The sequence below is a fragment of the Bufo bufo genome, chromosome 1 (genome assembly GCF_905171765.1).
Source record: "Bufo bufo chromosome 1, aBufBuf1.1, whole genome shotgun sequence".
Classification (NCBI taxonomy): Eukaryota; Metazoa; Chordata; class Amphibia; order Anura; family Bufonidae; genus Bufo; species Bufo bufo.
The window spans coordinates 615388873-615416053 of NC_053389.1; the positions used below are offsets into that span (position 1 = coordinate 615388873).

Below are 27181 nucleotides of genomic sequence, written 5' to 3' on the forward strand. Positions count from 1 at the left end.
CTATTCAATAACCGGTTAAGGCCGGGTTCACACCAACTTGTCATCAGATCTATTGTTCTGTCAGTAGGCTTAACCCTATTAGACCGTGCATATTGCCTGGTAGGGTTGATCTTTATTTTTAAAATCATTTATGGTGTTCCTTAGAAAAAAACTTTTTTTCTGTATGCAGATGAAGCCTGCAATGCAACGAGGAGTGTAGCCTAGTCTCAGCTTTTTAGTGCCGACCACGCCCCTTGGTGCACTGAAGCCCTTAGGCCACTTGCATACGACGGTCCCCAAAAAACAGATCTGCAAAAAATACGGATGACGTCCGTGTACATTCTGTATTTTGCGGAACAGAACAGCTGGCCCCTAACAGAACAGTCCTATCCTTGTCTGTAATGCGGACAATAATAGGATATGTTCTATTTTTTTGCAGAACAGAAATATGGAAACGGAATGCACATGGAGTACCTTCAGTTTTTTTTGCGGACCCATTGAAATGAATGGTTTCGTATACGGTCCGTGAAAAAATGGAACGGAAACGGAATGAAAATACGTTCGTGTGCGAGAGGCCTTATTTGCATAAAGAGTAAGACACCTTGCACACAACCGATTTTTTTTTCGAGAGGCATCCGGATGTCACTTGGATAGCAATAGAACCGATACATATCAATGGCATAATGTACACTTGAGTTATTTAAACGGATTCGCGTATCTGCTCCGATATTTTTAGAACATGTCCTATTCATGTCCATTTTCACTGAACCCAGCCACCCATTAAAGTCTATCGGACCAATGAAAAACTAAATACACTCAGGATGCATCTCGGACCCAAAAAACGGACATGAACCAAATGAAAAACTGAAACAGAAACCATATAGGTTGTGTGCAAGGGGCCTTATAGCATATTTTTTTTTCTTGGGAAGACAACAATGAGGCAGGTATCATTTTACTTGTCAGCATCAACCCTACCACTATGCCTGGTTTAATAGGGTTGGTCCTGCTAACAAGTGCTCTTTAAAATGGCCTTAATATACATCAGCGCATTTTTTTTTCTTTTGGCCCAGTTCTAAGTAACATCTAAATAAATGGTTTCAATTGGAAATCCTGCCAAAATGATCTTCTGGTATGTCGCGGACCATCTTGACTGGGTGTAGGAGCTAGCCTGAAGCCAGCAGCAGCATGCGGTAGGGTCGAGTCCGGGCTGAAGAGCAACTGATGCAGCAGCTGTCCATATGCATGCCTGGTCGCATCGTTCCCTGTAGTAACAACTGAGTGCAATGTTATCTTCTCACATGCGTCTATGACAGGTCAGAAGCTTTAGAATTGAGATTTCCCCTTTAAGCTGTTTATTCACTTGAAAGGTCTATGATCTGCCCTAGCTTTACGTAGGCTCCCTTTCACACGGGCGAGAATTCCGTGCGGGTGCAATGCGTGAGGTGAACACATTGCACTTGCACTGAATCCGGACCCATTCATTTCTATGGGGCTGTGCACATGAGCGGTGATTTTCATGCATCACTTGTGGGTTGCGTGAAAATCGCAGCAAGCTCTATACTGTGCGTTTTTCACGCAACGCAGGCCCCATAGAAGTGAATGGGGCTGCGTGAAAATCGCAAGCAAGTGCGATTTTCACGCATGGTTGCTAGGAGACGATCGGGATGGGGACCCGAACATTATTATTTTCCCTTATAACATGGTTATAAGGGAAAATAATAGCATTCTTAATACAGAATGCTAAGTACAATGTCCATTGAGGGGTTAAAAATAATAAACAAATTTAACTCACCCCATCCACTTGGTCGCTTAGCGGATCTCCTCTTCTTTCTTCATGGTGATGGACCATGTGATGAGTGCAGTGACGTCACCACAGGTCCTTTAGCCAGGTCCTGAAGAAAGTAGAAAGAAGAGGAGATTCGCTACGCGACCAAGTGGATGGGGCGAGTTAAATTTGTTTATTAATTTTAACCCCTCAATGGACATTTTACTAAGCATTCTGTATTAGGAATGCTATTATTTTCCCTTATAACCATGTTATAAGGGAAAATAACTAAAGCTACAGAACTCCTAACCCAAACCCGAACTTCTGTGAAGAAGTCCGGGTTCGGGTACCAAACATGCCGATTTTTCTAACGCGCGTGCAAAACGCATTAAAACGCTTTGCACTCGCACTGAAAAATCGCGCATTTTCCCACAACGCACCCGCATCTTGTCCGGCCCTCACACGCGATGCCCGTGTGAAAGAGGCCTTAGGCAGTGTGTTAGCTGGGTTTGGCTTGGGCTAGGTGGCTGCATAGGCCACAGCAGACAATGTGTTGGCTTACAGCAGGCATGACCAACCTGCGGATCTCCAGCTGTTGTAAAACTACAACTCCCCCCATGCCCTGCTGTAGGCTGGTAGCTGTAGGTAGTCTGGGCATGCTGGGAGTTGTAGTTTTGCAACAGCTGGAGAGCCTCAGGTTGGCAATGCCTGGCTTACAGAGACATCACATCCCATCAGGGCTTAAAACCCAACAAAACCATCCATGCAGTGTGGTCACACTCTTCGTCGTTTAAAACGGATATGCGAGGGATGCTGGAGGAACTGCTGCAGCATTTTACCTCATTCACACATCAGTGTTTGGTCAGTGATTTCCATCAGTGACTGAGAGCCAAAACCAGCTGAGGCTCATAACACAGAACAATACAGATCTTTCCCGTATACCTTATGTCTGTGGAGGCTCCACTACTGATTTTGGCTCACAATAAGGCCCCTTTCACACGATACGGATTGGCTCCGGATGCGTTCAGTGAAACTCGCACCATTTTGCAAGCAAGTTCAGTCAGTTTTGTCTGCGATTGCGTTCAGTTTTTTTACCGCGCGGGTGCAATGCATCTTGATGCGTTTTCACACGCGTGAAAAACACCATGAAGATTTACAAACAACATCTCCTAGCAACCATCAGTGAAAAACGCAGTGCACTCGAACTGTGAAATGCGTTTTTTACTGAAACCCCATTCACCACTATTTAGAACATGCTGCGTTTTTCACACAACGCAGAACTGATGCATGAAAAACATCGCTCATGTACACAGACCCATTGAAATGAATGGGTCAGGATTCAGTGCGGGTGCTATGCGTTCACATCACGCATTGCACCCGCACGGAAAACTCGCTCGTGTGAAAGGGGCCTAACTGGTAGGGATGAAAACCCCCCAAAAAAAAGTCACTAAATTTTGTGGAAGCAAGGCATGTGCCAAATTTTGCAACTTTTTGATGCACATTTTCTTGCATACAGTGGATGATGAATGTCCCCAGTATGTGTTAAATCTGCCAGATTTATTAGGGAGCATCAAAATGACACTGTACATTTCCTGATGTATACCTCTGCCCCGTGCCTCAAACATATGCCACTGTTTTGGCATACATCGCCCCTAAGATTTCCATGCAAAAGAAATGACAATGGCGGTGTACCGTATTTGTTACTGAATGCCTCTGTATACCAGCCTGATGGAGGCCAATAGGACATTCTTTTGGCTCCCATAGCGTGATAGAGGCAAACAGATACATTAAATGTATATGCAGAGAGCTTTATACACCAAACATGCACTGCAAACACAGGGGAAATGTACCTGTAGAATTCACTCATTTTAGAAAAAAAAAAAAAGTTTATCAGAAATTGAAGTACGAATAAAGCTGGAATTTAAGGGCATCTGTCAGCAGGTTTGTACATCTGAATCTGGCTGACCTGTTGCATTTGCACTTGGCAGCTGAAGGCATCTGTGTTGGTCCCATGTTCATATGTGCCCGCACTGCTGAGAAAAATTATGTTTTAATATATGCAAATTAGCCTGTAGGAGCAACGGGGGCGTTGCCATTACTCCTAGAGGCTCAGCTGTCTATGCAACTGGCACGCCCTCTGCACTTTGATTGATGGGGCTAGGCATGATCACAATTACACTGCCTGGCCTTGTCAATCAAAATGCAAAGTGCAGTGGGAGTGCCAGTTGCAGAGAGAGCTGAGCCTCTAGGTGTAAGGCTGGGTTCACACGGGCGTTTGGGGGAAAATGTGCGGGTGCGTTGCGGGAACACCCGCGATTGCAAAACATTGTAATGCGTTTTGGACTCGCGTGAGAAAAATCGCGCATGTTTGGTACCCAAACCCGAACTTTTTCACAAAGTTCGGGCTTGGGATCGGTGTTCTGTAGTTTGTATTATTTCCCCTTATAACATGGTTATAAGGGAAAATAATAGCATTCTGAATACAGAATGCATAGTAAACTAGCGCTGGAGGGGTTAAAAAAATAATAATAATAATTTAACTTACCTTAGTCCACTTGATCGCGGAGCCGGCATCTCCTTCTGTCTCCTTTGCTGAACAGGACCTGTGGTGAGCATTAATTACAGGTAAAGGACCTTTGGTCACGTCACTCCGGTCATCACATGAACCATCACATGATCTTTCACCATGGTGATGGATCATGTGATGACCGGAGTGACGTCACCGAAGGTCCTTTACCTGTAATTAATGCTCACCACAGGTCCTGTTCAGCAAAGGAGAAAGAAGGAGATGCCGGGCATCGCAATCAAGTGGACTAAGGCGAGTTAAATTATTATTATTTTTTTTAACCCCTCCAGCGCTAGTTTACTATGCATTCTATATTCAGAATGCTATTATTTTCCCTTATAACCATGTTGTTATAAGGGAAAATAATAATGATCGGGTCTCCATCCTCTCCTAGCAACCGTGCGTGAAAATCGCACCGCATCCGCACTTGCTTGCGGATGCTTGCGATTTTCACACAACCCCATTCACTTCGATGGGGCCTGCGTTGCGTGAAAAACGCAGAATATAGAGCATGCTGCGATTTTCACGCAACGCATAAGTGATGCGTGAAAATCACAGCTCATCTGAACAGCCCCATTGAAATGAATGGGTCGGGATTCAGTGCGGGTGCAATGCGTTCACCTACCGCATTGCACCCGCGCGGAAATCTCGCCAGTGTGAACGTAGCCTAACGGTAACGCCCCCGTTGCTCCTACAGGCTTATTTGCATATAATAAAACATAATTTTTCTCAGCAAATCGGGCACATAAGAACATGGGACCAACACAGACGTCTTCAGCTGCCAAGTGCACAGGTAACAGGTCAACCAGTGTCATAGGTACAAATCTACTGACAGATGCCCTTTAACATTTTGTGGGGACTTTCTTTCATATCCCTATTCTATAACCAGCGACCATTTCTCTGCACGTTCTACTGGGGTACAGCCTCCTGCACACTGGATATGGTGAGCAGTGGATACCAGGAGCCACCTGCTAATGCCAGTCTTGTTATCTACAGGAAAAGGTGAAGTGTATTCGGGTTGGTTTGTAGGACTGCAGGTTCTATTCTAGACATATAAAGACAGGAAATCGCCACTAAATCCTGTTTTCCAATGCTCTGAATAGTAATACATCATGCCTGAGCTGCTCTCCTGTGCTGCCTTGGTCTGAACCAGTTTTACAGATGTTGATATTGGAGGACACCAACCAAGATATTACAGATCTAGGAAGACAATAATGACAGCCGTTCAGAGCCCACCGATAACCACTGACCCTAAGGCCTCCTGCACACAAACGCGTGCGCCCCGTGGTCGTGCAAAATGCGGGCCACAATGCACGAACACAGTCCGTGGGGCAGCCACAGCGGATCGCGGACCCATTCACTTTAATGGGTCCGCAATCCGGCCTTTCCGCAAAAAGATAGGACATGTTCTATCTTTTTGCGGAACGGAAGTACGGGACGAAACCCCACGGAAGCACTCCGTAGTGCTCCCGTAGGGTTGCGTTCCGTGCTTCTGTTGCGCACCGTTCCGCATCTCCGGATTTGCGGACCCACTGAAGTGAAAGGATTCGCATCCGTGATACAGAATGGCACCCATGTATTGCGGATCCGCAAATGCGGTCCGCAATACGGCAACGGGAAGCACAAGGCCTAAGGCCTCTTGCACACAAATGTTTTTTTTTCCGTTTACGTTCAGTTTTTTGCGTTCCGTATACGGTCCGTATGCAGAACTATTCATTTCAATGGATCCGCAAAAAAAAAACGGAAGGTAGTCCGTATGCATTCCGTTTTTCAGTTTTTTTCCGTTCAAAGATAGGACATGTCCTACCTATTATTGTCCGCATAACGGACAAGGATAGTACTGTTCTATCAGGGGCCAGCTGTTCCGCAAAAAACTGAATGTACACGGACGTCATCCGTATTTTTTGCAGATCCGTTTTTTGCGGACTGCAAAATACTGAAAAAGGCTACATGCACACGACCGTTGTGTGTTTTGCAGTCCAAAAATCGCGGATCCGCAAAACACGGATGGCTTCCGTGTGCGTTCCGCAATTTGCTGAACGGCATGGACAGCCTTTAACATAACTGCCTATTCTTGTCCGCAAAGCGCGGACAAGAATAGGACAGTTTTTTTGCGGACCACGGAACGGAGCAATCTCCAATACTATAAGCATTTCAATATATTTTTGCAAACAAAGGATAATTCCAACAACATGAATGATTTTTTTTCCATGGGAAACCAAATACCGGTATATCCCTGTAATAGAAATGCCCCTACAGTGCCTCCAGCATTAATATCCCCTATTTTACCCCCAGTAAAAATGCCATTATAGTGCCCCCAATATTAATAATGTCCCCTATAGTGCCCCCAGCAATAATACCCCTGTACAAAAAATCCTGCTATAGTGCCCCAGTATTAAAATGCACCCTGTGTGTTCAGTAATGCCCTCATATTAAAGAATGCACCAGTAATCCCCCATTGAGTTTCTCAGCATTAAAAATTCCCCTAGAGTGCCCCCAATAATGCTGCTAGTTATGTTCCCCACAGTGCCCCTCCAGTAGTAATGTTCCCCACCATGCCCCCCAATAGCAATGCCTCTCACAGTGCTCTTCCAGTTGTAATAGCCCCCCAGTTCCTCACCGGTTGTAATGCCCCCACCCCAGTGCCTCACCAGTTGTAATGTCCCCCACAGTGCCTCTCCAATAGTAATTTCCCCCACATTGCCCCTCTAGTAGTAATGTCCCCCAGTGCCCCATGCAATACTCTCTTTTCTGCTAGTAATGTCCCCCAAGTGGGTCTTAAAACACAAAACAAACTAATACTCACCTGTGTCCTGTTTTGCCGGCATTCACGACGCAGGACGCAACCTCTTCTAGTCTACAACCTGGGATGGTGGGACGCAGGCGGCAGATCCATACACATCACTGAGGTGCATCCCGGCAAAAGCGGGCAAGATGATGTTATCACGCCCGCCTGCATCAGGATTTACTACCTGGTCTGAAGCCTGAGGCCTATGAAGATGATCGGCGTGGCAGGGAACTATCGGCTTCGGTGCCAGCCTCAGTATTCAACTGCAGTGTGGTGGAGGGTCTAGTCACAAATGGAAACAAGACTAAAAAGTCTTATCGCCATTTGCAATCTTTCAGTCTCTTTGGCGACAAATTTGGTCACCATCTGGAGCAATCAGCACTAATGACCAACGAAAAAAATAAAAAAACAATATGAGTGCCAACCATGGTGGTAGACTGGTCAGACAGGTTAGTTTTCATACAAAATATAGATGGGGTTTCCCACTTTTCCCATGTTGATGACCAATCCTCAAGATCCCGGCACCATCACCATCACGCGCGTAAGAAAAATCAGCATGTTTGGTACCCGGACTTCTTCACAGAAATTCGGGTTTGGGATCAGTGTTGTGTAGATTTTATTATTTTCCCTTGGTCATAAGTAAATTAGGGATGGAGGGGTTAAAAAAATAAAAATAAATAAAAATTAAACTCACCTCATCCACTTGTTCGCGCAGCGCGGCTTGTCTTCTTTCTTCTTCTTTTAGGACCTGGGAGGAAAAGGACCTTTGATGACGTCACTGCGCTCATCAAAAGGTCCTTTAGCCAGGTCCTGAAGAAAGAAGAGGAGATCCGCTACGCGACCAAGTGGATGGGGTGAGTTAAATTAGTTTATTATTTCTAACCCCTCAATGGACATTTTACTAAGCATTCTGTATTAAGAATAATAATATTAATATTAAGAAAATAATAATGATCGGGTCCCCATCCGGATCGTCTCCTAGCAACCATGCGTGAAAATCGCACCGCATCCGCACTTGCTTGCGATTTTCACGCAGCCCCATTCACTTCTATGGGGCCTGCGTCGCGTGAAAAAACACACAATATTGAGCATGCTGCAATTTTCACGCAACGCACAAGTGATGCGTGAAAATCACCGCTCATGTGCACAGCCCCATAGAAATGAATGGGTCCGGATTCAGTGCGGGTGCAATGCGTTCACCTCACGCATTGCACCCGCGCGGAAAACTCGCCCGTGTGAAAGTGTTGGTGTAGTGATCCCATAGTGAAGTGGTCCAGACATTCTACTTCTAAATTCATATAATGCTCTCTCTAGACAGTGGCGAAAAAAGATGTGGGGGCATTACAAACCATATGTATCTCCAGGTCCATATGTGAGGGACTATCTTCTATGCAGGGTACAAAGGGGTCAACAAGAATTTATTGCAATGCATCCTGGGAGATGCAGGTGCTTGATGAGCTACTGCCCACCCACAAAAAAGGGAAGCAATTCCTCCAGAAGAGTTTTACATTTCTGGGATAATCCCTTTAAAGGGCTTCTGTCAGCCCACTAAACCGTTTTTTTTTTTTTTTTTTTTTTAATAATAATCCCTACACTGCGATCTCTGCATACATAAGTTAAATAATCATTTCTGTTCAGTAGAATTTGCTAAAAAGCGATTTTTAAAATATGCAAATTACCTTGCTACTAGCAAGTAGGGCGGCTACTTGCTGGTAGCAGCCGCATCCTCCGACCCTAATGACGCCCCCTCCGCATTGTGATTGACAGGGCCAGGGAACGGAATCGTTCTCTGCTGGCCCTGCCTGTTAGCATTCAAAATCTCGCGCCTGCGCCGCGGCCGTACCTATCTTCAATCTGCGCAGGCGCACTGAGAGGCGGCCACTCGCTCGGCCGCTCCATCCTCAATGCGCCTGCGCCGATGACGTCACATCTACACCCGGCGCAGGCGCATTGAGGAGAGAGCGGCCGCCTCTTAGTGCGCCTGCGCAGATTGAAGATACGTACGGCCGCAGCGCAGGCGCCAGATTTTGAATGCTAACAGGCAGGGCCAGCAGAGAACGATTCCGTTCCCTGGCCCTGTCAATCACAATGCGGAGGGGGCGTCATTTTGGTCGGAGGATGCGGCTGCTACCAGCAAGTAGCCGCCCTACTTGCTGGTAGCAAGGTAATTTGCATATTTTAAAAATCGCTTTTTAGCAAATTCTACTGAACAGAAATGATTATTTAACTTATGTATGCAGAGCTCGCAGTGTAGGGATTATTAGTAAACAAAAAAAAAAAAAACGGTTTAGTGGGCTGACAGAAGCCCTTTAAAGTAGTTGTGAGATTTTGATATTAATAATCTATTCTCAGGATAGGTCATCAATATCAGATTGGCGAGGGTCCAGTGAGCGCTGCGCCCTCTTCCTAGGCCAGTAACATCGCGTTTATCGGTCACGTGGCCTAGGAGCAGCTCATTTCCATTTAAGTGAATGGGTCTAGGCTGCAATACCAAGCACAGCCACTATCCAATGGACGGAGCTGTGCTTGGTAAACTGCAAAGAAACCCAGGAGTCGGACCCCCACCAATTTGATACTAATGACCCATCCTGAGGACAGGCCATCAATATCATAATCTGGGAGAACTCCTTTAAAAAGGTCAGTGAATTGGATGGTTAAAAAATAATGTTAACGGACAGTCAGCTGAAGTGACTGACTAGAATTATATTCCTGAGACAGGAAGTCATGATTCAGTCAGCCTTTCTAGAGGTCCGTGTTAGATAAAAGTGTAGCAGTACAGAAGGAAATGAATAATGAATGCAGAAGGTAATACATTTATACTTTAATAAAATTGTCATTGTGGGCCAAAGAATTATGAAAAGGGCTAAGACAAAAACTGCCTCAGGAACCAATCACAGAGCAGCTTTAATTTTTTCAGAGCACCATGAGAAATGCATGCTGTGCTGTGATTGGTTGCTAGAGGTGACAAAGCCAGTTTTGACAAATCTCCTCTGCCATCTATGGAGGCACTTTTAATGTAAAACAACGCGTTTTATTGCCTGCTCTGATTCTACTCGATTACCCATACTTCTCAGCTGCCACTGTGTCTGTCCTGTGGCCTGAATGTCCCTCACCCACTAGTTTTACAACTCGAATGTCCACCATCCATCAATGCTCCCCACCTGACTCACTCCTATATAATGTTACGTTTACTCCGCACATGTATGTGTCGCTATCATGACTGTGCCATGCTCCAGTTATCATTTTAAATTTGTTACTATTTTTGGAAATTCCCTTTCTATGTGCTATCCGTGTACGGATAATGAACACGCTTCACTGTGCATGCCATGAGAAACACAAGGGAATAGCCAACAACAGCTGTCCGCTCTCTCACGCATCCTGACTCAGTCCTTGTGTGGGATCAGAGCTGGGCCCATGTCCAGAATCAGGCGACCCCTTTCCATTGTGACAGTACAGTCTGCTAGACTAACCCCTTCCTGACGGCCGTGCCCATAATAACAACATTATCCATTTTAGGCATTATGTCAAAGAACATTAACTCCTAACATACCAGTCCTCCATGACACAACCGTACTACTTTCCTTCAAATATTTCCACCGTCACTCATTACCACACAAGACGCTATGACATCGACCAGTCTGGTCTTCACATAAACGTATTACCCAACAGTACTGCAAAAAGTCCCTAAATCTACAGAAAATCCTCATGTAAGTGCCCTTCTCAATATGCCACTTTCCACCTCATGCTTACAGGGGTGGTCCAGCGAGCTTCAATATGGAGAGTTCATTGGGTGATGGAGAAAATGTTATTTCCTCTTCCTATTCACAAGACCTTATCCGTTCTGGGGTCCGCAAACTGTTAATCCACAAAACATGGATACCGGCCGTGTGCATCCCGCATTTTCCGGTCCTGCACAATCGACCCTATGTTAAAATAGGATATGTTCAAATTTTTATTTTTTTTGCAGGTGCCGCAGAACGGACACACAGGTGCAGGCAGCACACGGTGTAATGTGTATTCCGCCAAAAATACGGCTGAAATCTGTGTGACATCCACTGTAACAATGCCTATCCTTGTCCCTAAAAAGGACAAGAATAGGACACGTTTTTTTTCGGGGCTACGAACGGACACACGGATGTGGAAATACGGATGCGGAAACCCGATGGATCCCATTATAGTCAGTGGGATCAGTCAGACGCTGTTCCGTTAATGTCTGTAGAATTGTGTGCAGAAAATCTGCAGCATTTTAAAGTACCAGCAAAGTGAATGAGTCTGCAGTGGAATTGACTTGTGGTCCAAATTTGTAGACTTTCATCTTTGAAATCAAAGAAGGAAATCTGTGTCAAATCTGCAGCATCTCTACAACGAAAGTTGCACCAAAAAACGCCACATTTGGTACCCACACACATTTCAGAATGTGCACGTTTTTTCAGCGTGGATTCTAGTGAAGAAAAATGCAGTACCTACAAAGTGAATGAGATTAGAGAAATCTGGTGTACGCTTTTTGTTTTCCGAGTGGAAATTGACCTGCTGTGGAGATTTTGAAATCCGCAGCGTTTCAGTTCTTTGTGCAATTTTTTTGTGCGGACTTCACCCTTTTCACTGCAAGGATGAAATTTGGTCAGGATTTGCTGCGGAAACGCACAGAAATCCGCATGAAAAAACGTGCCGAATTTGTGTTCTGAAGCCCAAACTCATGTCTAGGTAGCCTTAGGACACATGCATAGAGATGGCCACCTTTTTTTTTTTTTAACTGCTTTACAAATCTCCTATACTTGTCCGCAAAACGGACAAGTATAGGACATGTTCTATTTTTCTACGGGGCTGCGTAACGGACTAACAGATCCGGGTGGCACACAGGTGTTTTGTGGTGCCACTGAGATAAATGGTTCCGCATCTGATCGGCAAAACTACAGCCGTATGAGCCCTTTGGTTGACATGCATGATCACATTTTTAGGCTGTATTCGCATTTCCACGTGCGGGCCATGAAATGAGGTCCGTTTTTCTGCCTGCATTTCCCTGACAGAACGCAGTGCATGATAGGGATCTAAGTTGCTGTCAGCTCCTGCTCAGTCGCAGGTCTCTTTTCCCGTGCTCGATGGCTAGCACCTAAGCAACTGTATTTATGCTGGGCGGGAAATGGTTACTGAGACATAAAGCTTAGTCTGCAAAAAGCAAGGCCAGAATTCTAGATATGGAAATGGAAACTTCTTGAGGGCGGAACTGGGAGTGGGGCAGAGGGGAGAGAAAGGGGAAAGACTGAGAATATCGGGTATGAAACAAAAAGGAAAAATAAAGCGGAGAACATAGGATAACGGAATGTTGAAGGGGAAAGAATCTGTAAACCAAATACCGCAATACATTCAGAAAGTGAACTGCCCACTGACATGTAACCCAAGTATTAGCCAACATGCCCACAAGGAATGTGAGGCACTGGGCGGCGCAGTGCCGCTTGCACAGAATTTCTTCTTATATAGACGGCTACACCTTCTCCTCAGGAACATGACAGTCCTGATGTCTACACATCTTGTCACTCCTTCACCTTAATTCACTAACAACTGGGGAGTCACCCAAGACCGTCAACCTTTTGTCAGATCACAATTCTGCAATGTCACACTACTGCTGTAATGCCACAGCGCAATTCTAGCATCAAAACCCCAAAAATATAACAGAAGGTTTACATCGTACAAATCGCAAGAAAAAGGAAAACATTATCCATGAATATAACATAAAATTTTCCTTAGGGCTCATGCACACGACCCTATGTATTTTGCGGTCCGCAAAAAACGGATCCCCAAAAGATACGGATGATGTCTGTGTGCATTCCGTATTTTGCGGAACGGAACAGCTGACCCATATAAAAGATCAGCACTATCCTTGTCTGTAATGCGGACAATAATAGGACATGTTCTATTATTCTGCGGAATGGACACACGGAGTAACTTCAGGGTTTTTTTGCGGACCCATTGAAATAAATGTTTCGCACAGTCCACAAAAAAAAAAAAAAAACTGAACGGACAAGGAAAGAAAATGCGTTTGTGTGCATGAGCCCTTAGGCCTAGGTATTCTGTCCAGGAAACGCGATCTGTGTGGGAGCTGTATTTCCCAGACTGAACATTGCTCCTGTGAAGTGAACTCGCAGCATCATAATGATTTATTATGCTGTGAATTCCCATCTGACCGTGCTACTGAATTGTAGTCACAGCATTAGGCTACATGCACACGATTGTTGTGCGGTCTGCAAATTGCGGATCCGCAAAACATGGACGGTCCACAATTTGCGGAACGGCACGGACAGCCATTAATATAACTGCCTATTCTTGTCCGCAAAATGGACAAAAATAGGACAGGTTATATATATTTTTGCAGACAGCGGAGCAACGGATGCGGACAGCACACAGAGTGCTGTCCGCATCTTTTGCAGCCCGATTGAAGTGAATGGGTCCGCATCCAAGCCGCAAATACTGCGGCTCGGATGCGGACCAAAACAACGGTCGTGTGCATGAGGCCTTATGGAAAGTTCAGTAGACTCAAGATGAGACGGGAATTCACAGCACCATAAATCATTATGATGCTGCAACTTCAGTTCAGTGTTCAGACCGGGAAGTACAGCTCCCACACAAAGCGTGCTTCCCGGACTGAATATGCTCGTGTGAAATTGGCCTTATATTGCTTCTCTGCTTAAGGCTACGTCTGATGCCAGCACAGGGAAGGAAAACTATGCCGGCACTGCGCATGTGCGAGCTCGCGCACCGCAAGATTACGGCGATCTGAGAGCAAGGAGGAGATTCCTGGATACAGGCGGTACTGGGCTCCTTCACAGGGGGCATGGCTGGGCTCCAGGAAGGTTAGTGCAGCCCCTTGGGCTCCTCACCAGGCTGATTTACATCTATATAAAATAATTTTTTACACTCAATAAAACCACTCAGATATGGGACCGGTATATTGCGGACATGCTAGCGGCAATCTAGCCGTGCATGTCCGCATCTCTATAGGGTAAAAAGAGGTGACAGCATCCCTTTAAAGGGGTTGTCTCATCCCATAAAGTGATACTTATGTTGTGTTATAACCTGATACAATTAACTTACTAATATAATCTATGTTACCATAATGCCTCCTGTTCATACTTCTAATTTTTCATGTTTTTATAAAGTTCTTGTCTCTAGGGGATATGGCCACCACAGCAATGCATCAGCGGTGGCCATGCTTGCACTGTGAAAGGAAACAAAGCTGGCTTTTCTGTTGTCCGGGATAGCAAGATCGAGCATGCATAGTCTCCCACGCATGCGCATTAGCTCTCATCTCCGGCTATTTCTTATTGCCTGTATCTGAAGCGCCTTTCGCTGGCCACCTGGTATGTCCTATGGATCTCCCCACAGTGTTGTACCCAGACTTATATTGTTCTGCTGAACTGACCGAGGCTGCTATTGAATCATTAGCAGCCTCTGGAGCCCAGACTTCTGATGCTCTGGGGGAGGTTGGGTAGCCTGCTAACATGACTGGCGGCACAGGTCAATGGCGATGGGATGCTGTAATTCCCTCCCTTGGTCATGTTAGCAGGCTACCCCCCACCCCCAGAAGAACTCTAAAAAAATATGAAGAAGGCACCCTTACTCTTCACCCACTCTCAATCCTTACAACTCCTTACTTATAAGGCCTCCTGCACACGACCGTTGTGTGCACCCGTGGCCGTTGTGCCGTTTTCCGTTTTTTTTCACGGACCCATTGACTTTCAATGGGTCCGTGGAAAAAACTGAAAATGCACTGTTTTGCAGCCGCATCCGAGATCCGTGTTTCCTGGCCGTGAAAAAAATATGACCTGTCCTATTTTTTTCACGGCCAACGGTTCACGGACCCATTCAAGTCAATGGGTCCGTGAAAGAACACGGATGCACACAAGATTGGCATCCGTGTCCGTGATCCGTAGGTTACTTTTTATACAGACGGATCCGAAGATCCGTCTGCATAAAAGCTTTTTCATAGCTGAGTTTTCACTTCGTGAAAACTCAGAACCGACAGTATATTCTAACACAGAGGCGTCCCCATGGTGATGGGGACGCTTCTAGTTAGAATACACTACAAACTGTGTACAAGACTGCCCCCTGCTGCCTGGCAGCACCCGATCTCTAACAGGGGGCCGTGCTCAGCACAATTAACCCCTTCAGGTGCGGCACCTGAAGGGGTTAATTGTACTATCACATCCCCCTGTAAGAGATCAGGGCTGCCAGGCAGCAGGGGGCAGACCCTCCCCCCCTCCCCAGTTTGAATATCATTGGTGGCCAGTGCGCCCCCCCCCCCCCCTCTATTGTAATAATAGGTTGGTGGCCAGTGCGGCCCCCCCCTCCCTCTATTGTAATTATTCGTTGGTGGCACAGTGTGCGCCCCCCCCCTCCCTCCCTCTATTGTAATAATTCGTTGGTGGCCCAGTGTGCGCCCCCCATCGGCCCCCCCTCCCTCTATAGCATTAACACCATTGGTGGCCAGTGTGCGGCCTCCCATCTCCCCCCCCCCCCCCCATCATTGGTGGCAGCGGAGTTCCGATCGGAGTCCCAGTTTAATCGCTGGGGCTCCGATCGGTAACCATGGCAACCAGGACGCTACTACAGTCCTGGTTGCCATGGTTACTTAGCAATAGTACAATAGTAGAAGATTCATACTTACCTGCTGGTGGCTGCTGCGATGTTCGTGTCCGGCCGGGAGCTCCACCTACTGGTAAGTGACAGGTCTGTGCGGCGCATTGCTAAATGAACTGTCACTTACCAGTAGGAGGAGCTCCCGGCCGGACACAGACATCGCAGCTCCCAGGTAAGTATGAATCTTTTACTATTGTACTATTGCTAGTAACCCGCTGCCACCAATGATCGGGGGGGGTTAGATGGGAGGCCGCACACTGGCCACCAATGTTGTTAATGCTATAGAGGGAGGGGGGGCCGATGGGGGGCGCACACTGTGCCACCAACGATTTATTACAATAGAGGGAGGAAGGGGGGGGGGGGCGCACACTGTGCCACCAACGAATTATTACAATAGAGGGAGGAAGGGGGGGGGGGCCGCACTGGCCACCAATGATATTCAAACTGGGGAGGGGGGGGGGTCTGCCCCCTGCTGCCTGGCAGCCCTGATCTCTTACAGGGGGATATGATAGTACAATTAACCCCTTCAGGTGCGGCACCTGAGGGGTTAATTGTGCTGATCACGGCCCCCTGTAAGAGATCGGATGCTGCTAGGCAGCAGGGGGCAGTCATGTACACAGTTTGTAGTATATTCTAACTAGAAGCGTCCCCATCACCATGGGAACGCCTCTGTGTTAGAATATACTGTCGGAAATGAGGTTTCACGATCTAACTCATATCCGACAGTATATTCTAACATAGAGGCGTTCCCATGGTGATGGGGACGCTTCAAGTTAAAATATACCATCGGATTGGAGAAAACTTCGATCCGATGGTATAAAAGGGACTCCAGACTTTACATTGAAAGTCAATAGGGACGGATCCGTTTGAAATGGCACCATATTGTGTCAACGTCAAACGGATCCGTCCCCATTGACTTGCATTGTAATTCAGGACGGATCCGTTTGGCTCCGCACGGCCAGGCGGACACCAAAACGACTTTTTTTTCATGTCCGTGGATCCTCCAAAAATCAAGGAAGACCCACGGACGAAAAAAACGGTCACGGATCACGGAAAAAACGGGACCCGTTTTTGCAGACCGCAAAAAAATACGTTCGTGTGCATGAGGCCTAAGTCTATATCAAATCTTTGTTTCCTCAAACATAATAATGTATTTATTAGCTCATTCATTATTATTATTAATTAACATTACGCCCAAATATGAACCGTCAGGTTGTTAAAGGCAAATGGAGAAATAAAATTTTACATTTATTAGCCATTACCATAAATTCAAAAAGTTGCAAATATTTCAATCGGCTATCTAAATCCCTTCACTCATTTTCAGGCCCCTGATGTGCATCTTGTAATCTGCTTCTAGTTTTAGACTTCTCGTGTGAACGTGTTCCTCCCAATGTCATCTGTGTCCAGGATTCTGCTGTCTTCCATCAGCACAGCTTCACCCATGTACTAATTTCTCCTTCTACGGCCAATGAGGGATCGGATGCTGAAGTCTTACTAATGCTGAGAATGATACCATTTCACCCTCCCCCTGCAGAGTTTGCCATCGGTGCTGTTCTTTCCCTCCAAGCTTGTACAAAGTCTATATGATTCTTCGTCTATTACAAACGGCCATGCTTGAGCGTTCCCTCCTATCAACAGAGAATGTGTGCGCTACTCTCCATGGAAGCTTTCCCCTCTCCACACTCTGCACTGACATTTCCAACCTTCTCCCCCTCCCTGCTGCTATCTCAAACACTGAGAGCAGAACAGCAAAGTGAACTTTCAGTGTTTATCCAAATGATTTATGTCAGATTTGGAAGCACCATCAGCTAGGGAAAGAACTTACATGTGATCTGCAGAAACAAAATAGTAGGAAATCTTTAATGAAGGCCATTTCTTGAAGTTTTCCAGGAGAACAATATTGATGACCTATCCTCAGGATAAGTCATGAATATCTAGTCGTGGGGGTCCGACTTCCAGTAACCCCGCCAATCAGATGTTTGAAGATGTGACCTTCTCGCAACACACCAAGCACAGTGCTGTACATTGTATAGTGGCTGTGCTTGGCACTGCAGCCCAGGCGCATTCACTTGAATGAGCCTGAGCTGCACATAGGCCATTTCACCAATGAGTGTGACCTAGGATGAAGCTGCCGTGCTCACCCGAGTGCCATGGCCTCTTCAAACAGCTAAATGGCAGGAGTACTGGGAGTCAGCATTAACCCCTTAAGGACACAGCCTTATTTCACCTTAGGACCAGGCCATTTTTTGCAAATCTGACCAGTCTCACTTTAAGTGGTGATAACTTTAAAACGCTTTGACTTATCCAGGCCATTCTGAGATTGTTTTTTCGTCACATATTGTACTTCATGACACTGGTAAAATGAAGTAAAAAAAATTAATTTTTATTTATAAAAAAATACCAAATTTACCCAAAAATTTTTAAAAAATGGCAAATTTCCAAGTTTCAATTTCTCTACTTCTATAATACATAGTAATACCTCCAAAAATAGTTATTACTTTACATTCCCCATATGTCTACTTCATGTTTGGATCATTTTGGGAATGATATTTTATTTTTTGGGGATGTTACAAGGCTTAGAAGTTTAGAAGAAAATCTTGACATTTTTCAGAAATCTTTAAAAACCCAATTTTTAGGGACCAGTTCAGGTCTGAAGTCACTTTGCGAGGCTTAAATAATACAAACTAGGGCTGCAGGATATGGGAATTTTATGCGATTACGATTAGGGCCCTAAAAATTGCGATAACGATATGCGATGCAATATTTTAAGGGAATTGTGCTAGAGGTCTATTTGCTTGGATTTTCCCATATGAGCCACTGACGCAGCTGGGGATGACATAGTTATGTGGGGGATCTGTGGATGACGCACCGTTATGTGGGGGATCTGTGGATGACACACTGTTATGTGGGGGATCTGTGGATGACGCACCGTTATGTGGGGGATCTGTGGAGGACGCTGTTATGGGGGATCTGTGGAGGATGCTGTTATGGGGGATGTGTGCTATGACACATATGGTCATGAGGGGGGCCCGCATAAGACACACATATAGCATCTTATGCTGGTTCCCCTCATGTGTCCTAAACTGCGCACATAACTGGCTTTGTGTGTAAAGTATTTTACTACTGTCTGAAACAATCTCTCTCCTATTGATAAAATGGCCAGCCTCTGTACTCACTTTCACTATGAATGCACGGTAGCGAGCGGGCCGGCCGTAGCGTGACTGACGTCACTTAGTCACGCTCCTCCCACTTAATTCAGGAAGCAGGAGCGTGACTAAGTGACGTCAGTCACGCGCCAGCCGGCCCGCTCGTTGCAGTGCATTCATAGTGAAAGTGAGTACAGAGGCTGGCCATTTTATCAATAGGAGAGAGCTTATTTCAGACAGTAGTAAAATACTTTACACACAAAGCCAGTTATGTGCGCGGGGCCCCTTCATATATAATCACCGCATTTTCGGGTCGGCCAAATCGCCATATCGCATTTGGCAATTATTGCGATTTGATTATTTTTTCGATATATTGTGCAGCCCTAATAGAAACCACCCAAAAATGACCCCATTCTAGAAACTACACCCCTCAAGGTATTCAAAACTGATTTTACAAACTTTATTAACCCTTTAGGTGTTCTACAAGAATTAATGGAAAATAGAGATACAATTTCAAAATTTCACTTTTTTGGCAGATTTTCGATTTTAATATTTTTTTCCAGTTACAAAGCAAGGGTTAACAGCCAAACCAAACTCAATATTTATGGCCCTGATTCTGTAGTTTACAGAAACACCCAATATGTGGTTGTAAACTGCTGTATGGGCACACGGCAGGGCGCAGAAGGAAAGGAATGCCATACGGTTTTTGGAAGGCAGATTTTGCTGGACACCATGTCCCATTTGAAGCCCCCCTGATGCACCCCTAGAGTAGAAACTCCAAAAAAGTGACCCCATTTTAGAAACTACGGGATAGGGTGGCAGTATTGTTGGTACTAGTTTAGGGTACATATGATTTTTGGTTGCTCTATATTACACTTTTTGTGAGACAAGGTAACAAGAAATAGCTGTTTTGGCACTGTTTTTATTTTTTGTTATTTACAACATTCATCTGACAGATTAGATCATGTGCTATTTTTATAGACCAGGTTGTCACGGATGCGGCGATACCTAATATGTATACTTTTTTTTTTATTTATGCAAGTTTTACACAATAATTTGTTTTTTTAAACCAAAAAAATCATGTTTTAGTGTTTCCATAGTCTGAGAGCCATAATTTTTTCAGTTTTTGGGCGATTACCTTGGGTAGGGTATGATTTTTGCGGGATGAGATGATGGTTTTATTGGCACTATTTTGGGGTGCGTGTGACTTTTTGATCGCTTGCTATTACACTTTTTGTGATGTAAGGTGACAAAAAATGGTTTATTTAGCACAGTTTTTATTTTAAAAAAATTTACGGTGTTTATCTGAGGGGTTAGGTCATGGGATATGTTTATAGAGCTGGTCTATACGGACGCGGCGATACCTAATATGTATACTTTTTTCTTTTATTTATGTACGTTTTACACAATAATATCATTTTTGAAACAAAAAAAAATGATGTTTTAGTGTCTCCATATTCTGAGCCATAGTTTTTTTATTTTTTGGGCGATTGTCTCAGGTAGGGGCTCATTTTTTGCGGGATGAGATGACGGTTTTATTGGCACTATTTTGGGGTGCGTGTGACTTTTTGATCGCTTGCTGTTGTACTTTTTGTGATGTAAGGTGACAAAAAAATTGTTTATTTAGCACAGTTTTTATTTTTTATTTTTTACGGTGTTTATCTGAATGGTTAGGTCATGTGATATGTTTATAGAGCCGGTCGATACGGACGCGGCGATACCTAATATGTATACTTTTTTTTTTTCCCTATTTTTTACTTTATTTGGTGAAAATGACGTTTTTGTTTATTTTTACTTGAAACTTAATTTTTTGGGGGGAAAACTTTTTTTTTCACTTTATTTTTTGTCCCACTTTCGGACTTGAGCTTTTGGGGGTCTAATCCTTTACAATGCATTCCAATACTTCTGTATTGGAATGCATTGGCTGTATGAGTAATACTGTGTGTATTACTCATACAGCTTCCGGCCAGTGAGATCCAGGGGGCTGGATCTCACAGGCTCGTCACCGGAAGGCAGCGCGATGCCATGCCTACAGCCGCATGGGGACCCGATGGCACCGCCGCCAGCAGCCGCAAACCGCAGGTAAAGCCGCAAACGCAGGTCCGAATTGACCTGAGGTGTGCGGCGGTCGCCGACACGGGGGGGGTCACGGGACCCCCCCCCCCCCCCGCGCGCATTTAGCCAAGGTACCTGCTCAAGGATTTGAGCAGGCATCTTGTTCTGATCACCGCTCACCGGGCGGCGGTGATCGGAAATACACATGACGTACCGGTACGTTATGTGTCCTGAAGAGGTTAAAGATCAGATATTGGTGACCTATCCTGAGAAGAAGTCATCATTATTGTACTCCTGGAAAATCCCTTTAAGGCCTCTTGCCCATGACCGTATGCCCGCCAAAATATACCGTCCATGAGAGGGCCTTATGTCCCGGAGCGGCATTGATCGTGCGCACAGGAGCACACAGCATCATAGATTAAAATGATGCTGTGGGCGTCGGGTCGCCCGTGGGGCTATTGTCAGCCCGACATGCACAGCATCATTGTAATCTATGATGCTGTGTGCTCCCGTGCGCACGATCAATGCCGCTCCGGGACATATGGCCCGCTCACAGACCGTATATCTCGGAAGGCATATGGTCGTGTGCAGGAGGCCTAACCCTCATTCTTGTACTCGGGCCAAAGCTCCATTCTGCCCACAACAAGCGCATTCACGTCTCATATTCAACCCCCAGCCATGTCAGAACATCAGCACACTGCACAAGTCAAATCCCTTTATCAACCAGTTCTAGACCACGCCATTTACCCTCCCTCCTTCCTGACCAGGAATTTTTATTAAATTTTTTTGTGATTGTGGCTTTAAAAGTCATACGTTTTTCCCGTTCACTTATTTAAATAACTTTTGGGTCTTTTTTTTGGTAATATATGGAACTTTATTTTTTATTGTTTGTTTGTTTTTTATATTTTATACCCAGGAAAATTGCACAAATTTGCAACTAAAATTCTCTTTGTAATTGTGTCTCTTTTCCATTACGGTCTTTTGATATAGGGGATATATAGCTTACATTCGCCTGGGGAGGAGCTAGAAGCTGAGGTATGGGCTAGTGGTGTTTTTTATAAAAAAAAAATATTTTGCTATTGCTCGTGCAGTTACCCAGAAGCTGGCAACCACGTGATCAGTAGGACCAGAGCAGGAAGAGGCTTCCTGATCTGTATACATAGCGCTCACTGAGCAGTGTTTATACAGCGGTGGGGAAAGCAGGGAAAGTTAAAAAAAATAAAGTCTCCTCCTGGTGCCTTCTCCACACTCCCGATCCCGCAGCTTCATGATCTGCTGGATGTCATTGCAGACTTATGCTCCATTCAGACGTCCGTAGTGCATTGCGGATCCGCAATACACCCGGCTGGCAGCCCCATAGAACTGCCTATTCTTGTCCGCAATTGCGGACAAGAATAGGACATGTTTTATTTTTTTCCGGAGCCGCAGACCGGAAGATCGGGGGCGCGCTCCAGAATTGTGGATGCGGAGAGCATATAGTGTGCTGTCCGCATCCATTCCGTCCCCATAGAGTATGAATGGATCCGCACCCGTACCGCAATTTGCGGAACGGATGCGGACCCAGTATACGGACGTGTGAATGGAGCCTTAAAGGGGTATTCCGGTTGTTAAAAATTATCTCCTGTTGACAGGATAGGGGATAAATATTAGACCGGTTGGGGGTCCTACCGCTGGGACCACCACTGATCACGGGGAACGGGTACCTTACCCCTCAGAGCACCCAAAATCAATGGAGCGGCATTGCTCCATTCATCTCTTAAGGATCATGGTTTTTGTCCACATCCGATCCACTTTTTTGTGGGTTGGATGCACACCCATTCATGTCAATGGGGCCGCAAAAGATGCAGACAGAGCACCGTGTTCCATCTGCATCCGTAAGTCTTGTCTGCAGCCCCACAAAAAAAAAAAAATAGAACGTTTCCTATTCTTGTCCGTTTTGTGGGACAGTTCTATAGAGGGCAGGACATTCCATAAAATGCAGAATGCACACGGCCGATATCCGTGTTTTGCGGCTCACAAGAACGGCTATGGCTGTGGAGACAACCAAGTACAGCGCTCAGCTATCTCCAGAACTCCCATAGAAATGAATGGAGTGGCAGTTTAAATGCCCAACTTGCTGCTCCGTTTATTTCGGGGTATGAGGTACCCATTGTCATGATCAATGGAGGACCCAGCAGTAGCATCCCCACCGATCTAATAGTTATAACTTATCCCCCTATCCACATAACGTTTAACAGCCGGAATACAGGCAGTCCGCAAACGGTTAAATGTGAAGATCACATAGTATAAAGACAAAATTATGTGAGGTTTGTAGATATACCAAAGACGAGACACGTGATCACCTCCCCCACCACCCCAGGATCCTGGTACGCAGATCATAATAACCTGGGGGTCTGTATAGAGAGGCATGTGACCCTGTAAACACCATGCGGGGACCAAAACATGGACATGCGGGAGGCAACATAGAGGACCGGAGCAGGTAAGGGGCACTTGCAAAAAAAATACATTATTCCTGGAGAACCCCTTTAATGAAAGAGATAGCAATGATTTCATACAGGAAGGAGATAAGCGGCTACCAGACAACTCTCAGTCTGCTTATCTCCTGGGAGCTGAAGACCAGATCCCTAAGAGGAGACATCTTGTGGGCCAGGCAGGCTTCCCTGAGACATCTGGGTACAGTATACACAGCAAACAAATGGGATGTGAACCGCGCCTCACGATGGGGGACGCGGGTACAAATATCTAAGGTCTAGGTAATGTCAGATTCATGGAAATTATCTTTTTAACCATTTATCTTCTGGAACTATTGTGTTCACTTTGATGATAAGGAAATTTGCCAAGTGGAAGGCCGCTTTTACCCAGTGTTTGCCAGAAACACAGAACAGGAGAAAGCCTATGGTTTTGTCTCCCAAACACTGATCAATCACTGATCAAACACGGACTGTGAAAGCAGCCTAGAGACAGGGCTACCAGGCACACATCTGATCCCCCATGGTGTAGCATTCTTATGGCACTGCATCTACATTCGCTGGCAAGGGGACGAGGGAGAGACAACAATGGATCCCCATGCCATGCTGTCACACACATAGAGCAGAAGGGGTGGCAGTGCCAGCTGACATATGTCCAGTGGTGGGTGATGCATGTGAATGGTGGCTATGGGAGAACAGAAGGCAGACGTGCCTGCCACTCCCCCTTCACTCACCGGCTCCTCCGGGCTCCACACTGCCACTCCGGACCCTTCACCTGATCCCCACTACACCACTCTCCCGTCACGTTCATTCACTTAAATCAGGTGTGCACATTTTATGCAAATGAACCTGTGGTAACAACGGTGACGAATCACCTACCTGACGTCACGTCCAGTCATTCCTGTACATAGAACCCTTACCACGCCCTTCCAGACGGGTCTACGTCACCGCCTCCGACTGAACATTCCCCGCCGTCCACCAATCACAGCCGTGCTCACCTTCCCATCCAAAGAGAGGCTGGAGGTCCTTTTCAGCCAATAAGAGCTCAAGGATGTGGCTGCGGCTGAGCGCAGCGTTGTTTTGCTATAACGGCGCGCTTTACGGCTGCTAACAGTGGCGGAGTGATACGGAGCAGGGCAGACATCTTTATTACGCACGACGTGCTGCTTTACGTGTTCGCTGGTTGCCAAGGAGCCTGTGCGACTAGAGAAGCGGAGCAGCTGGTAAAACGCTTATATTTTGTCATGTACCGTGTATTCTCTCCGTGAGACCTGTGTGTACGTGTCCGTGCGCTCGGTACAATGGACTCTCTAGAGACCTAACATACACTGGGCCGGAAGTGGTTGTGCTCCCAGCTCTTTGTATATAGACTCCTCATAGGCTCCTCCTGATGATCTATATTCTATTGAAGGGGTTGTCCAGGACTATATGTGTGTATAAACCGGTATATTTCTTATTATGCACATTATTCTGGACAACCCCTTTAAGGATCTAAAGCATTGATGCCCAGACTGCACCTTGTCCTGGGATGTGATGTAAGGTAATATGGTCGGTTGACCACCACAGGCCTTGTGAAAAATCTGACATTTTTTATATATGTGTTTTGTTTGTATTGTAACTAGAGAGGAGCGAATTTCCGGTTATGAAATCCCTTCACGCTTTCTTTACTGGTAAAAGGTGAATTGTGTTATGGATTCCGTTACCACGGACTATAGCGCAATTTTATGCCTTTAGAGGCATTCCGTTATTCATTCCGTCATAATAGAAGTCTATGGGCTGCAAAACTGTTCCGTCCCGTTTCCATTATGCAGGAGAGGACTATTATGACGGAGTGAATAACGGAATGCCTCTAAAGGCATTCCGTCATAGAATTGCGTTATGGTTCGTGGTAACGGAATCTATAACTCAATTCTGCTTTTACCAGTAAACTAAGCGTGAACGGATTTCATAACCTGAAATTTGCTCATCTCTAATTATAACACCAGTATCGAGCCGCCAGGGCTATGATCCGCATCGTAATCTGCTGTAAAAATGCGCATTCCACCTCCCATTGTTTCTTTTTAGGAATCTGTGCCGTAGGACACGTGATCTGAAATCTGCACCGTACAAAGGAACAATTGACAGATTAGCGGCATTGAGTTGGGGAAAATCTGAGAGTCGGCCTTGAATATCTGCCGCAGAATCTGCCATAAACATACCCTCAGGCTAGTTTCAAGCAAGTGTGTTCGCTCCAGGAAACATGCTGCGCGTGTTAATGCTATTTCCCGGACTGAACGCCCCTCCTGTGATCTCGCAGCATTATAACGATTTGTGATGTGAATTCCAGTCTCTGCCGATCTACTGAACTGTTGTCACCTAATGCAATGATTACAGTTCAGTAGCCCCATGGTGAGAGTGCAATTCACAAACCATTCTAATGTTGTGAGATCACTTTACAGGAGCAGCGTTGAGGCCGGGAAATGGCGCTACATGGAGCACGTTTCCCGGAGTGAACCCGCTCATCTGAAGCTAGGCTATCTCCACGTGTGACTGAAATCCTGCAGATGTTGTGCAGTACCAGCGAAGTGGATGGGTTTTTAGCAGTTCTGAATCACACACGGGGGGGAAAAAATCAGCAGCAGAAACTGACCCGTGGTGCAGGTTTTTAAATCCACATCCTGTCTGTTCCTGATGGGCCACAGGTGTTTTTTTTTTTTTTTTTTTCCACACTGAATTCAAGGAGACGTCAAGATCCACAACAAAAACAAATAGTTGCAGGACGTTTAAAAGCCATGTAGTCTTCTGCCATGTCTCTGGCTCCCCTGCCCGGCTGGTTCATGTCTACCAGTCTTCAGCAATGACACGGAAGCACCAGGGTACGCGAACATGGTGTGGGTTTTTTATACTAGTTTTTTATTTTACACATTTGGCTATTTTCTGCAGGGAATTCTGCAAAATAATGCAATACCAAAGACGATTTCAGCAGCAAAGTTAGTAAGTGTGAACCTACCCTTAGGCCAGTTTCACACAGTTTCGAGCGGTTCCGGAAAAATACTCCGATGTGATGGTTGCTCTTCTGAGCTGAACTCTCAGCATCATGATGATTTATAATGCTGCGGGTCTGCTGTACTGTACTCCCGGCATTACGTGACTACAGTACCATAAGACCTGTGGGCTGGCAGGAACTCATCGGCTCAGAGGAACAATGTTTTTGTCCGGGAAATGCAGCCATCACATGGATCGTGTTTCCCGATCTAACACCCTTGTGTGAAACTGGCCCTTGATCAACAGCAGGGAAATAATGGTTACTGCACCACTTTTCTCCTACCTACATATTCCTGTAAGGCAGCCTATAAGGCCTCATGCACATGACCGTTGTTTTGGTCCGCATCCGAGCCGCAGTATTTGCGGCTCGGATGCGGACCCATTCACTTCAATGGGGCCGCAAAAGATGCAGACTGCACTCTGTGTGCTGTCCGCATCCGTTGCTCCGTTCCTTGGTCCGCAAAAAAATATAACCTGTCCTATTCTTGTCCGTTTTGCGGACAAGAATAGGCAGTTATATTAATGGCTGTCCACGTTGTTCCGCAAATTTCGGAACGCACACGGATGCCATCCGTGTTTTGCGGACCGCAAAACACACAACGGTCGTGTGTATGAGGCCTAAGTGCGATTTGGTCAATCTTGTGGTATTGCCCTGTCTGCACTGACTGTGAGTGTACTAGAGAAGAAGCTGGGTGAGACAAAGTGCTTCTGAACAGAGCATGGCAAGCATTTATGTATATCAGGATGGCAGCACTT

At 45.8% G+C, this 27181-nt stretch overlaps 2 protein-coding genes across 4 annotated transcripts in view; one reads left to right on the forward strand and one right to left on the reverse strand.

Moving 5' to 3' along the window:
• PEAK1 (pseudopodium enriched atypical kinase 1) overlaps nucleotides 1-24374 on the reverse strand; it is a 65622-nt gene extending 41248 nt beyond the window's left edge. The window contains exon 1 of one of the 2 annotated variants that reach the window (XM_040413711.1): nucleotides 24281-24374. The gene's annotated coding sequence lies outside the window, so the exon portion shown is untranslated. Of the gene's footprint in view, nucleotides 1-24135; nucleotides 24247-24280 lie in introns of those variants that run through there. The other variant, XM_040413712.1, reaches the window with a different exon arrangement.
• Nucleotides 24375-24479: 105 nt separating this feature from the next.
• Nucleotides 24480-27181, forward strand: part of HMG20A (high mobility group 20A) — a 40961-nt gene continuing 38259 nt past the window's right edge. Inside the window, exon 1 of one of the 2 annotated variants that reach the window (XM_040413717.1) lies at nucleotides 24480-24624. The gene's annotated coding sequence lies outside the window, so the exon portion shown is untranslated. The remainder of the gene's footprint in view (nucleotides 24625-27181) is intronic. The other variant, XM_040413716.1, reaches the window with a different exon arrangement.